Here is a 15,363-nt window from a genome sequence, read left to right as displayed (position 1 = left end):
TGAAACGTGTTTCCGGTGTTCGAAACTTGCTACGAATCGATTGTGTCGAGCGTAACGCATCCGAGCGACATCGCGCATCGATGCTCTTTCCAGCGGGCGAAAATTATTGTGGAGACAACAACATGAATGTTGTCGGGGACTTCAATACCAGGACCATGGCATGCCGTAGAGTGTAGAGCGTACATCGTTGGAACAGCCAAGTAGTTTACCTCTGTCAGTGGCCGGCCGCGCGTCCATTGCACACACGTCAGAGCGAGTGCACTCCCGCAAAAAAATTAGCGCACATTCCACGATGGAAGCGATGGCAGCGACGGTTATCATCAGCAGACCAGCAACTACTCCAAGTGACACGAGAAATTCCGTTAGATTCGCGACCAAATGAAAGTTTAGTCGAACTGCGCTCGCGTTCGCGTACTTCCTGCAACTTGCTACCACGCGGCTCGCGCTCTAGCAAGAAAATCGGTGGACATGGCATTCGGTGTCAGGGTTGGAATTTGACGTCGGAAAGGATCTAGCACATTGGAGCGTCGGAAAATATCTAGTACATTGGAACGTAGGAAACTTAATGGCAGATACTGTTATGAAGAATGCTCTGGATGAGATTACGGATCGTCTTATGGTGAATGTTGTCCGACTGTATGTTTTTATAGATTCTCTGATGTAGGTTTAATCGATATAAGTGATTCCATCATTATGGGAGATTAGCTTATTAATGTTACATATCTAGAAAGGAAGGGCGAAGGAGCTCTTAAAACACTTACGTACTTCAAAATAAATTTACACTCGGACATGATATAATAGAAATAATTTCATAAAGTACAACAAGGTTGCTAGCTGCGTTTAACTTAAACAATCAATGGCCCTATTATCTTGCACCACGCAGTCAGAGTTGGTACTTGAAATGAAACTTTGTAATTAACATTTACTGTTATTGCTTGATTTTAAACACGATTTATAAGAGTGTTTAAGTATATTTACTCCATCTTAGTTGCGATAAAAGCACTTTACGAAGCTTCGGTGGAAACTAGCGGCACGATATAACTCATAAAGAGCAGAGGACTAAAGTTTGGAAAGCCTCGTTGAATTTTCTACCGAAAATGAGTATGTAAATTAACTGAATTTCTCACAGTATGAAAACTAATTTTTCTCTATCAATTTCATGTATAGCTCTTATTTGAAATAACAATATTTCACACTAAAAAGGGCAGGGAGAAATTTCCAAGATAACAAACATACACAAAACGAAAAGCTCTCTCTAACCAAGAAACCTCTTTAACGTACCAAAAATCACTTCTCCGTCCTAACTCCAGTAAGAATCTGCACGTAAGCTCGTAAAACTACTTATACGTATCCCTTAACTCGTTACGGACTCGCCTTAAATATAGCGACCGCCTTCGGAGCAAGATCCCACGGTCGATAAACATTCTTACTAATAACACATTATGTAAATCCATTAAGGATGTCCGATTGGTAGTTGCCTTTGATTCGCCAATATACCCGTTGTGAAATATAAATGAAACCGAACACCTCTTGTTATACGCCTATACTTTTCGAAAAAATTTCGAGCAACAAAAAACTGTTGAAAATTTTAGAGACGGAAGTGTAATAGGAAAACCGCGAGAATACTAGGAAAGAAGAAATATGGAGGAGGCCAGTTGCAAGGAAACATCGAACTACGAACGGGAGCAACGAACGATAAACTGTTCCGGGAGCACAGATGGATCCGCTGCGTTGCGTTGAAGGAATCGAGCGTGGATCGATCCATCGATCCTTTTCTTCTCTGTCACAAATTCAACGTAGTTGCATAGTAAACGGCGAATGATTCATTCGCAATGTCTGGCGAACGTGAAATCTCGCCGTGAACCACGTACTCGGGCCATATAATTACGCCAAGTAGTTAGCCTTCAGTGTCCACGCGGTTGCGTTTAGGACATCCTATGCGTTTGACGAAGTGACGAAACAAGCGTGATTTACGATTTGTGCACGATGCAAATAACGTATGTTAGTGTGAATATCTTTCTTCTTCCTTCCTTTAACATTTCCTAATGAAAATGGCAATATCGTATCGTATGCTTGGTAGTGGATAGTCCGAATAATAAAGTTTACTTTCCAAACTACTCGCGAGTAAGATTTGAAAGTATGATCGTAAAACTTGTAATTAATTAAAAACAATTGCACAGATTTCCTGAATTTTCTGCAAGTTCGTAAAATCTTCTCGGCAATTAAAAATATCTTCGGACTTTCACTTCTCTAACCAATACTTGAATGGTGTATAATGTATCGCACGATTTTATCGATCGATAACGATCGTCGTTTTCGCGAGGCGCGCGTCTCTCTAAACGTACGAAGCTTTGAGATGTTATACAAAATCAACCTGCGTGTACCGTTGAAAGTAAACATTCTTGGTTATAAATTTTACGTAGCTGTAGTAGATTCATTAATAGCTATTTATCTATCGTATTTAGATATACGCCAACTTTTTCTTCACTTGTTTGACTTCTTCGTGCTTTCCAACTTGTTATTTCTAATTACCAGTAGCCACTGCTTCCTTCTGAAGAGTTTACTATTAAAGACCAAGATATTACGTTTCAATTGCGATTATTGATTATTAGACTTGAATCTAAACTCTACTTATAGAGTATCACGTATTCCTAAATTACATATATAATTCGTGAAATTGTACGATATACAGATACATATCCAGAAAAAACGATTCGTCTCATAAAAAATCTAGTTTTCTATGGAATTCATTCGATAGAGCGAAACAAGAAATCACTGTGGCGTGAAATTATATGCAAATTGAAGCGTGAAAGACAACACGTTTTCAGGTTGAACGTTCGACGCTTTACAAACGATCAGTCTAGATCGAAGCAGCAGACGTTACATAGGTACCTATATCTAGGATTCGCGAAGACGTGAACGATGTACCGCGGAGCGGAAGCGTCGGCGGATACATCAACGGAAACATGTGTCGACTTTCTAACTACATATGCACCGTAGGAAACGCAGTAAATCTTACATGAATACGAAAGATTAAAAAGAAATTATTCCAGCGCACGTTTCCATGCAACATGTTGAAACAGCTTCCGAAAGGGCTTTTTGACTCTACGTAAGATTTAGTAACTTGGCTGCAGACTTCTGATCTCTGCGATAACTGGAAAACGCTTTTGGAATAAATAATGTAACGCTATGGAGGCTACCTTTTAGTTTCGCTGTTCCCAGATACGAAACCTAGGTGTTACTTTCCTTACGTTATTTCGTCTTATCGAAAATATTAAAACCCTTTTGTCCTTTCTAAACCAAAATGAGATAAAATCATCGAAAGACATTAATTTATTTACGCGCAACGCGTCGCCATAAACCATCCTTAAAGCCAGATTAGTAGATAATCTTCCCCATTTATGGTGGAGCTTCACGCACAAAGAGTTAAATACTCCCACGCGTCGTTGCCGTGTTCTCGCTCGCTCACCGAACATCAATGCTACTGAAATACGGCGTATCTGAGATGCTGGACGTGCACGGCACGACAGAATATCGATCGTACGCGAACCAACTAAGTAGGGAGAACGAGAAAGCAAAATGAAAAGAAGGATGAAACGACAGGCACACGCGGCTAAACGGAATAGAGATATTTATTGGCACAGCCGGCATCGCCTATATAGGGCCAACTTACATCTCAAGTCACACGCATGAAGATAAGTTGTCACAGAAGAAATACACGCGGGACTGATAGATTTCGCAGGGGGCTCTGTTAGAAGCGAGAGCCATTTAGTAGATTCGCCTACGGTCTACGTTGACAACGGAAACGGGCATTGATTTGTGTTTTGACGCAAACTATCAGACTGCAAACTTCACACAGATTTAACGAAACGTATCTATTAATTCCGGCAATTTTCATGGTCAGATACTGCCACGGAAGTGTTATTTGGGCAAGAGTTATGCGCACGCTATTGGCTCCACCCGATGCTCCGAGCATTTGCGACAAACTAATTACTCTCCCGCTATCGTCGCGCTTTTGGTACTTACTTTATCAATTTTTTATATGATGTGAATCGTGTCCCAATCAGTCAAAATTAGACTTGCTTCCCAGCAAGTATGTTACGCGTCTTGTATCGTGAAGTAAAAATAGTTTAGGGTATCGTGTCTTTTCGGAGTACAGCGCTAATAAATTTTCCTCTTACAAATATTCCTTTCCAAGGAATAATCGTAATCCAATACATGTTATAAAACAAACCTCAGACAAAAAATACAGTAGTTACTACATTTATAACCTTTTCGTTTAACATTTTATCGCTATAATTCAACGAACAGGTACTATTGTATGTTATAGTATCTTCTTGCATTAAAATGCGAGATTTTATTGCTATTCAGGTTTGCAGAAATCAACAAGTTCAAACTCAACTCTCTTCAGCCTCAACGGTCAGTTAACTAGTATGTGTCTCAATATCCACTTTATCTTTTTAAAGTACACTTAGCTCCTCTAATCGTTAATCCATCGATGACTAAAGAACTAAGAATACGCTTAATTATTATTTCCGTTCCTAAAAATTTCAACATCGTCGTAAATTTCGTCAACGTACATTACTGAACGATCTAAATATCAGTCAATTTAGTATCATCAAAAATCTGCGCCCGACCCGACGATAATCCCAATCCAATCCATCCAATATACTCACGGTGAAAGTGATCCATGGAGCGTTTCTCGCAAACAAAGCAAAGCGTCGTTCTACAGGCTCCATCGAGCGTCAACATTAATAACTTCATCAGGAGAGAAAAAAGAATAAAAAGAGCGGAGAAGGCTCGCGGGGCTCGGTGAACGGAATTCATTCTGGAGCGTCGTAAAAGTGGACAAAAAGGATCGGGCTGGTCGTGATCGTCCATTTTCGGTCACGTCGATCGGGACAATGGTAGGAGAGAGAAAGGGGACCACGGTTGAACACGGGACAGAAGGAGCACATTATGGTATGCAGCTATGCAGTCAGGCACGTTATATGATTATTTTGCGCGGCCACGGCAAGGCCACCCTATGGCGAGGTGACAGGATCTCTCCCGCGCGCGATCTCGTCTAACCCGTCGTCGTCTCCTGGATCAGGAACCTTGAGGAATTCCCAAACCGGGATCCGTTTAAAGAACCAAACCGAACCGGTGCCCCCGTCAAAAAGGTATAAAACGACGAAAATGTGTCGCACAAAAGATCCCCAAACGGGTCAACCTGGGTCAACCGATGCGATTTGGTTTATGGCATGAGCGAGAACCTCTTCTCTTGCATTATTGTATTTTCGTCGGTGATTTTTTTACGATAGGAATGACTGCGTTCCTGTTTCCCTTTTTCATTTCTTTTTCTTGCCTTCCTACCACTGAGTGTCCTTCACCCTTTAATCCTTCCTCTCGCAAAAGCCAACTTCGAAATATCGTACTTTTTTCGTTTGTAACGAGAAACCTCCTCGCGTATCGCTCGCTTAAGTTTACCGTCTTCTGTAAAAGATCATCGAAGGAAGCTTTGATTTCATGAACCGTATATAGTTGGTACTATTGCTCGAAGGAGAATAATACTGGAAGGATTTGACGAGTGCGAGAAAAGCGCACTTGTGAACGCTTCGACCGAGCTCAGAAGAGTTGGCTAATTCAGTGGAATGGTATGTTTTTCGATAAATATTCTGAATTGCTGAATGAGTTTGCGCTGCAATTGACCCGCGATATGCCTCGAGTGCTCTCGATATTTAGTTGGAAGTTTGAATAGACTCACGTCAGCGGTATTACCGGCGGGTACTCTGTCGGCAAATCTTTCGACATCCGTTTTAGTAAACATTTGTACATTTGCGTATTTCTAGCGTTGCAATCGTTGCGATAACCTTTTTTCAAGACGAGAAGAACAATAAAATCCAGTATTCGCGTATCGAGACGTGTGTGAACAAAATGACATTGCATATATTCCAATTATCGTGCAAATTTTTGATGTATTGGTTACTCTAAACTTTTATCGTTTAACTTTATTAAACGACTAAAAACGTACGTAAATCTCCGGATGATTATAGTCATCTGTAACGGTCAAAGGATCGAATACCAAAATCGCGCTTCACGGACCGAGAAGAAGTGTTTTACGCAGTTGGGGAAAATGGTATCATGAACAATGCTAGCTTCCGTTCTCCTATCTAGAAACCAGTGCCGAGCGGGGATTTCTCGAAACCGTTGATTACAGCGATTCACCAGGCGTGGCGTTAAGTATCCGTTTACAGGTGTGCTTAGACGAATTATACATCGAACGTTTCGTTCAGAGAATTGGACGAAACGCCGTGATTAGTATTCGATCGTCGGTAACGGCGTGTTCGCGTTACGTAAAGCCGATCACGGAGCGCATACCAAAGCATAATTATTAACACAATGGCTGCATTGTTGACGATGGGGTCATAGTTTAATTGCGATATAATTGCAACCAACGCAGGATGTAATGACGCGCATGAAATTCATTAACGCTTGTTCCGCAGATGCCGCTTTGTTCTTCTCTCTTCCCAATGCCTTCTCATCTCTTACTCCGTCTCTCCTTCTTCTACTTTTACCCTGTTTCTCTAATGTTTGCGCGTTATTATTAGTTTCGAGCAATTCTCGATGCGGCGAGGGGTGATCGCGGTTCATCGACCACCGGGCAAAAACTGGCCACGCTCCGCAAATGGGAACATACGTACTTACTCCTGCGAGTACGTCACTCAATTATTATCACTGATCAGCTACGCAAGATCTAAGCCTGACGCGAAACTCGCCGTGAGCGCGAGTAAATAAAGCTATGAAATCGCAACGACGTGTCTGCACGGGTCTTGCAATTAGAAATTATTAAAAATTATTAAATTAAAGCTACCAAATTAAATTAAAGCTACCAAATTATTAAATTAAAGCTACCAAAGCTAAATTATTAGAAATTATTAAATTAAAGCTACCAAATCGCATAGCCTCGTATCACAGCTATGAAATCGAGATCGAATCTACTGCGTTGTATCGCAAACGTAACGCGAACGAGCGAGCGAGTGCGTAGAGAAGCACGCATTTCACAAAGGCTCGTTCGAACAAAAGGTCGTAATTTTGCGAGAAACGAAAGCGCGCGATTAATGTCGCAGAGAGATCCGTTATCGACATAAGTGACATAGCTAAGTACCTCGAATTTAATTAATTAATCGACGTTTCTCCGCGTCTATATTCCGGCTAATTTACAAATCGAATGCACGAAAAACTATGTTCTTTAACTAAGTGCGTTTAACATCGCCGACAAGAGAAGCAGTTTAACCCAGAGAAAGATTGAAAAACTGGTCACACATGACGAAATTCTTCGAAAGCGAACGGAGAATTAAGATTTCACGCTCGTTCGGATCTAATTAGCGTTATTCGCACGATACAAGAGGCTGTTTTTTGTCGCGTAGCCTGTGCGGATACGAGGACGTTCACGAGAGCGAGAAGAACACGATATTAAGAGCAAAAATAATCGGAACAAAAAATAATCGCAACATAACAAAACCTTGAAAAATTAAAAACCCTTAAACAACCAATTTACGTTTTTATTCACGATTTAAATCGTATATTTAGTGCTACTTTTGAAGGAAATACAGAAATAACTATGAAGATACGATTTTTAAGCCGCGGGATTATTCACGTATGCATAAATAACAAAAAATAGATGGTGAATCACGGAATGTTTAAATCCTGTTCTTTTAAAAATAGTACGTCGTACAAGAAAAGTTTTTCTTAGGCTCTCTTTAATTTTCACTTTTGCTTTTTCTTGAGAAATCGTCACATTCCTGTTATATTTACGCAAATCACGCGGCAAATTACGCAGACAAAAGTACTTACCGTGAATATTTAACACGAGTACGAAATTTAATTATGGTTAAGTGACGCATGTATGCGAGGGTGAGCGTTCTCAAGAGCGTACAGTGAATGATGAAAGAAATAATACTAGATAACTACGGCACTCTCAGAGAATTCTGCGAAAAAAGGAACATCTCGAAAATTCGTAGCAAAGTACCATTCGATTATAGAAGGTGAATGGTATAAAAAGGTTAAGAAGACAATTAAGTAAATAATTGTCAATTAAAACGCGTGTCCTCCGTATGACTTGGAGAAGCTAAAAAGTCATTAAACAGATTGACAATTTTTACGTGACAAAGGAAATGAAACTGTATAACTTCGATTCCAAATTTATCTCACCGAAAATCAAAAATTTCCCTGATCGTTAACGCGCAATAGGATATCGGTACAGGCGTAGACAATCTAATTTCATCGAAGTGCGATAGCATTTAGATGTTGTGATAGACCTTAGACGAGAGAAGACAGTGTCACCCATGGATTAAACGATGCGTGATCTTGCTCATCGATAGGCTATAAACGATGTCAATATATTTCGAGACGCGGGAGTGTGTTGAGCAGGTTTCCGTGGCCCGTTGTGAATCGGTAAGAAACTCATCGGACCGCATGAAGACCTAGCTCGCATGATAGATGCCCACCAGCGATTTCCTTGTGAGCCGCGATCAAAGAAATTTATGTGTTTCGCAAGCTTCTTTACTTTCTCTCCGCTCTCGACAAACAGTTCTTAGCAAGTTAGACGCGCGGCATCGCTAATTGCCTTCGGACCGGAGCCCCGATCTCCAACTAACTGGTGAATTAATTACTGGCGATAAACGCTGGTTCATCGGCAGGTTCGCGCGTACGAGCACTCTGAATCGAGATCGTAATCGAAATCGATGGGGCAGAGTTTCTATTGCGATGCGAGTTCGTACGATGGATTTCCTACCATCCTTGCTACTATGCAGATACAATATATCGCTACTGTGGTTAGGCGAAGAGTATGAAACACGTTACAACATTATCATATCCACCCAATACGGCCAAAAAACACCTGAAAACATACGGGTTCAAGTTCCATGACTTCCGCTTGCCTGCGCAGTCACATTCCCTTAAGGGGGAGGGGGTAAGGTTAATTCGTACAAAAATATGGCATGTCTTTGTGAATTATTTGTGACGACACAGTTAAAATCTCTTTATTAAAACCAATAGTACATTAAAGCATGACATTCGAAGAATATTGTATAAAATTTTCACGGAGAAATATTAAAAAATACGGCAATGGCAGCAATTATTCGGACGTGTCTCGGAAAAAAGTGGAATTGCGTAGAATTGCTTATAACTTGGTGATGGATCATCTGAAATCAAAAAATCAAAGTTCATTCGTTAGGTAACAGCTTTCCCTAGGGTTTTTCGAAATTTCAATTTTTCACTTTTTTGGAACACTTTGAAGGGAAGATTAGCCGCAAATTTTCGCAAAATCGGCTAATTTATCCTTTCAAAGTGTTCCAAAAAAGTGAAAAATTGAAATTTCGAAAAACCCTAGGGAAAGCTGTTACCTAACGAATGAACTTTGATTTTTTGATTTCAGATGATCCATCACCAAGTTATAAGCAATTCTACTTTTTTCCAAGACATGTCCGAATAATTGCTGCCATTGCCGTATTTTTTTATTATTTCCCCGTGAAAATTTTATACAATATTCTTGGAATGTCATACTTTAATGTACTATTGGTTTTGATAAAGAGATTTTAACTGTGTCGTCACAAATAATTCACAAAGACATGCCATATTTTTGTACGAATTAACCTTACCCCCTCCCCCTTAAGGGAATGTGACTGCGCAGGCAAGCGGAAGTCATGGAACTTGAACCCGTATGTTTTCAGGTGTTTTTTGGCCGTATTGGGTGGATATGATAATGTTGCTTTCGTTAATAAGCATCGGCTTTGCATTGATAAAATAATATAAATAATTATGAAGGAGAAGTTATGAAAAATTCTATTTCGAGTTCGTTTATGTGTGCCCTAAAATCTAAATATTCAGAGCCCAATTATTGATACCAATATCTTGTACTTCCGTTAAGATCTAATTTTATAGAAATTTTAAAAAGTGCTAATACCATCTGCTCTAATAAAATACAAAATGAAGAAAACAATGAGATTCACCAATCGAACGTGAGAATCAAAATCCATAACTACACATAATGCATCTTTTCACAAATGCCAAATATATATTAATAATCTCTTCTTACGTAATTATTAAAAATAAGGACGGAAGCTATACATTCCGTTCGTAATTCCTCCTTTTTATTAACTTTTTACTCGAAACAAATTCTCTGAATAGGAATTGCGCGAGACAATCAAAACATTTTCATTAGTTTCATTGACAACATTCATTTGTTACCACGCACGGTAGGTATGCTGACTAAATTTCATCGATGCTGAGAGCTTTCGTAAACAGCGAGAGTCTTTTCTTGGGAACTCTGTTTACGAGTATTTCTGACGGAACGAATAGTAAAACATTGGCTTCCGTATTTTTAGCACGGACTCGCAAAAGCACGTGGAAAGCTATTTGTCGAAATTTATACAAATAAAAATTTCTGTTTAGCGAACTGGAAGGAAAGTATGCCAATGCGAGAGACACGGACTCATAACACATACCGTATGCATGTTCAATTAATTTTCTAGTTAAATCCGTGTCATCCGAGTGTGTAAATAAAACGTTGCTTCGAGAAAATAACTTTCATCCCGCCTCATTACTCTCGATGTTGTCTATTATTACGTCCGATGAGGTTCTACTTTCCTCTTGTTAATATTTATCCTTTTATTGATTACGATTTCTATACTCGTAATATTTTTTTGACAGAGTCGTGTTTCACTCCATTTTTATCATGCAAAATTATAGGTTCCACACCTCGCTTTATCCGTGCTACTTTCTCGTTTACTTCAATTTGGACCTGTTTATCTTTTTATTTGATTTTCGATATATATAATTAGCATACGCGTTTCCCCTCATATAGAATGAAACGCTTCTCGGTAGAAGAAAGCTCACTTTGTTTATGATCAGGAAAACGATTTGTCAAAGATGTTTGTAACGGAAAGAAAAATATCAAGTAAATTTAGGTAACCCGGATATAATTTTTTTCAATAGCAGGTTCATATGAAGCAAGTTAATAAATTTATGTCAAATTTCTAATCTTACGTGCATGGGAACGTGAGTAAGTGATAGTATTTGAAATTGTGTTAACGACCTCATTATTCCAAGAAAAGCTAATAATCAGAAGAAATTATCTGTTTGCTTTACTCGTCTAATGAAACCATACATACCATTCTTGGCCTAAAATACCTTAAAACTAAGACGACTGCAATGTAATGATCTCTGGTCTAATGTTTGATTTGGTTGCTTGTTATAGAGAGAATAGAACAATTACTTTATCAAATAGCACAATTGTAATTAAGTCTTTTTAATCAAATAAAAATATTCTTTTTTAATCGTTCGATAAATTAATTCGATAGAATGGACTTTACATTTCATGATAAATAATATGACGTTCAAAAAATACTATTCATTATTCCTTAACTCCAAATTGTATACCTTATCAGGCTTTATTCCAAGCTAACGTTATTCTTGCACTCAGGAACACTCCGTATACGCACATCAAGACTTACTCGATTACGCAACGAGGCAGCAAATGAAAGTAATCTCCTTACAACCACGATACACAAACCAAACGAGATTCGGGTCTCCGTTTGAACAAAGACAAGCATCGCGAGGCGTAAATCATTGAAATGATATCGCACCGCCTTAATCGCCACTCCGTAAACATTTCGGCATGTTTCCTGTGATTTTAGAGCTCTGCGGGATGAAGATGAAAAGGCAATAAAAGGTGACGACAACCTACCCAGATACGGAAACACGGCAATTCCGCGCACCGGCCGAGGAAATATTTGGAAAGCGAACGAAACCGTTTAACTCCCTTTGAAATATGGCGCCAAACAATTATAAACGGTTGCGATTACGTATAGCGTGTCATCACAGGAAAGGTACTGAAATTATCCTGTCGCGACGTGCCCGTAGTAATTCTGATACTACGAAGCACGGTAACAATGACCATCTTGTCTAATCAACAACTCTTAGAAATTGCTTTGAATGTGTAGCTAAACTCAATCACGTATCATCTACCACGTTTTCAAGGAACTTGTGAACTCACGTTTTATAAGTCTGCTTAGATTTTCTTTTCTTTGCACGGGCTTTGGTTTGCTTACATATATCTGGTTTACTGTTATGACTGTTTTCGTTTTTGTGATTGAATTTTTATGTGACAGAAACCATCTTTTGGATATGGTCGTAACTTAACATCCAATGTACTATAATAAAGTATAAATTGATCGACTCCGTTTTCGAATTTGTCCAGTATTTGTTTTATAATATTATAATGCCTTAAAATAAAATCTCATCAGCTATACACATTGCAAGGTGCGACTTCGCATATAATCAAGAGTTCCTCCATCTTCGTTCATCGATGGAAAAGTAAAGTTGTTTAATTTAAGGAAAGAATTCGTTCGACGTATGGTCGAAGTAATTCTTAAGAAACGACCGCTTTTATACTTTAATTGGACCGGAGAAAGGACGACGAATATGGAAATACGTGAAGACTGTCGTTTTCAAATGTGCTTCGAGATCTTAATGTGGAGCAACTGTCAAGATAAGGAAAAGTGAATCGACCGCTTTCATGGTTGTTTATATTCTGCTTGGGGTTGTGGATTAAACCGACGACCCAATTAGTTCGATTCAGCCACACGTTCGGTATTTGTACAAAATTTCCATTGAGAAAATATTCGTAACGATCGACCGTCTGAATGTTTCTACGTTAATGCCGTTAAAGGTCACGTTCCAGGTCGAGAGAGCAAACAAAATTTCACTTTCTGATCGACGGATATAATTGAATCCAAGTTCAAAATTGGGGTATATTGGATATTTATTACGTAAAAAAATTGTTCCATTCTTGTTTCATAGAAAGTAATCATTTTCCTAAAGCAGTATGCTAAGATTTAAGAAATAAGTAGTGCTAACACCCAAATTAAACTTTAGGTTCTCAAAGGGATTTTAGGTCTTGGAAATCGAATTTATTGCAAGTATTTTGAAACATAAATCATGCATATCGATATTCGAGACAAATAAAGTAGCCAAATTTCGATGATACTAACGTTTAAAATTTAAACTCTAAATAAAAATTTGTCGCTGCATGGTAATTCATTAATTCTTGCTTAAATAAATATACGTGGAGCAGTCAGATTTTACAAAGAAACTTGCATAAATAGACATTCCTTTTCGAAAAAAAATGCGAATTCATATTTATATGAACGATATCTCAACTTGCAAAACATAAATCCTTGATATATTGATTTCAAAACTACACATACAGGCGCAAAAACAGATTCCAATGAATATTTAATACAAAGAAGATTCGCCTTCTCCAAACTTTCCTAAATTTAAAATAACAAGAGATATACATCTATCACCGACAAAAATCATTGAGACACCAGCGTATATGAGACGAGAAACCATAGGATTTTCGACTCGAAGGCCGCTAGCGTCTAAATACAAGACCTATCTTCCGTACAAACCTAAATCTCTGTAAATCAGAACCATCAGAGGAGGTGGTTTTCAGGTGTACTCGCGATCTTCCCACTTCTCGCGGTCCATTCGTTCCATTAACGGATAACGCGCTTTTGATTTCTCAGACTCTCCGGGTTTCTTAGCCCTTCATCCTACTACCTCGTGTACACACGCACCCAGCACGCTTATCCACGAGCATACGGGACAATAGCGGTACCAAAGTCGTTTTATTGTCGCGCATTTATTGTCCATCGCGTATCGCGGCTCGTAAACATTGTCCCGCTGCTGAAAGCATGCTCCGTGGGCAGATTTCGTAATCGTTTTAGAGGAACACCGGAGGGTTAGCCTTTCAGTCGCAAGCACCGTTGCTTTCCTCCTCGTCATCGTCGTCGATGCGACGCATTGCGGACATTGGAGACCAAGGAACGCTTCAACGCAACGATGAACAGAGTACCTTCGATATAAGACTCTGATCAATGTGAACGATATACGCCCAATATCTTTCCGGTTGTTAGATATTAGCGATACGATGGTAGTTTGATTCGATAGACCATGTTCTTCAAGGGAGAAATTCATCATCGTAACCCCGAAGTATTACGATAAAATGGATAAACACTGAATTTACAGGACATAATTATAAGATTCGGTCTAATCAAAGATTACAGTTAACATGTCACTTGGAGTCGTGTGTTTATCAAGAGTGGAATTGCGACAATGTCCATAATGTCCGAAGTTCTCGAGAAACATATAATATAGTAGCAGTTAAGGGTTAAAATGTCGCTTTTGCCGCGTCTTTGGAATTGTAGCTGCCAAAACTGGGAAACCAGTTATTTATAGCGCAACGTGTTTTGGAATACCGGCTGTAATATTAAGACAGAAATGAAACGAATCGCAAGGACGATTATCAAGGTACGTTAAGCCGCGCCGAGAGGTGTAATCGCGACACAACTACCACTTAACCTTAATCAACAAATTCTCACGAGAAATTCGTTACTCACCGATAGAGTACAAACACGAATAGAGGTTAGTTGCGGACCATGTTACTGCTCGATCGACGCGTATACGTGTGGCGATTCACAGGGTGTAGAGGAGTTGGCAGGGTTGTAGAATCGGTCTCCCAGGACGACGATGATTTTCAGTCTTTTTTTCCGAAAGGCACAAGTGTCACTACACCGAGGCACGACTCACAGAAGCGGAGAGCAGACGTGTGATAAATCGCGTGGCAATGGTTCGCGTCCCGACCTTGGTTGTTCACGATGTGTCAACGAATCGAAAAGAAAACACCGGGAATTTCGAGGAGTGGATGTGAACGTGAGCTTCGATCGATGTCCGTGCGCAGACTGCCCGCACCTCGGTGCTGCCGGGCGTTCGTCATGTCGCGGTCTCTGTTGCGGTCTCTGTCGGGCTCTGTTACTCTCGCTTGGCCTCTCGCTCGGTTCGATCTCCCTCCCCACTAACGTCAGTTGTATCGTCTCGTTCACCGAACGCGGGACGCGCGCGCTTCCCCTTCGAAATAACGCTCAGACAGTTTCACCGTTCCTTCCTTCGTTCGTTCATTCGTTCGTTCGATGCCGCGTCCGAACATCGAACATTTTCCTCCATTTTCCATAAATTCACACGGTACACCGTGATTCGCGCGAGCTTTTCCATTTATAGTGGCTGGTAGGACGGTGCGTGCGCACCTGATTCGGTGTACCGCTCGACGCGCCGCAATTCCAACCACGAGTTTCAAGAGGCGGGCTTTCCGGTTAAGATCGTTCGATAGTTGGAGAAATGCACTCGTTTTAAAATTAATGACTTGATTTCGGCTCCGATTTAACGATTCGCCCAAATAATGAAAAAAATGGTTCTTTAGAAGTCTTTTATTGTTTATGTGCTTATATTTGTGCATATTATATAATGCTTATATTTATTGGC

General features: G+C 39.8%; 1 protein-coding gene across 2 annotated transcripts in view; it reads right to left on the bottom strand.

The window, feature by feature from the left end:
• LOC100750064 overlaps positions 1 to 14,831 on the bottom strand; it is an 82,879-nt gene extending 68,048 nt beyond the window's left edge. For both annotated transcript variants that reach the window (XM_003485422.4, XM_012393454.3), the window contains exon 1: positions 14,445 to 14,831. The gene's annotated coding sequence lies outside the window, so the exon portion shown is untranslated. The remainder of the gene's footprint in view (positions 1 to 14,444) is intronic.
• Positions 14,832 to 15,363: the final 532 nt, after the last annotated feature.

This window comes from Bombus impatiens, unplaced genomic scaffold (assembly GCF_000188095.3).
Source record: "Bombus impatiens unplaced genomic scaffold, BIMP_2.2 scf_0058, whole genome shotgun sequence".
NCBI classification, from domain to species: domain Eukaryota; kingdom Metazoa; phylum Arthropoda; class Insecta; order Hymenoptera; family Apidae; genus Bombus; species Bombus impatiens.
Note: the sequence above shows the minus strand (reverse complement) of the source record. Positions and strands in the feature narration are given on the sequence as shown.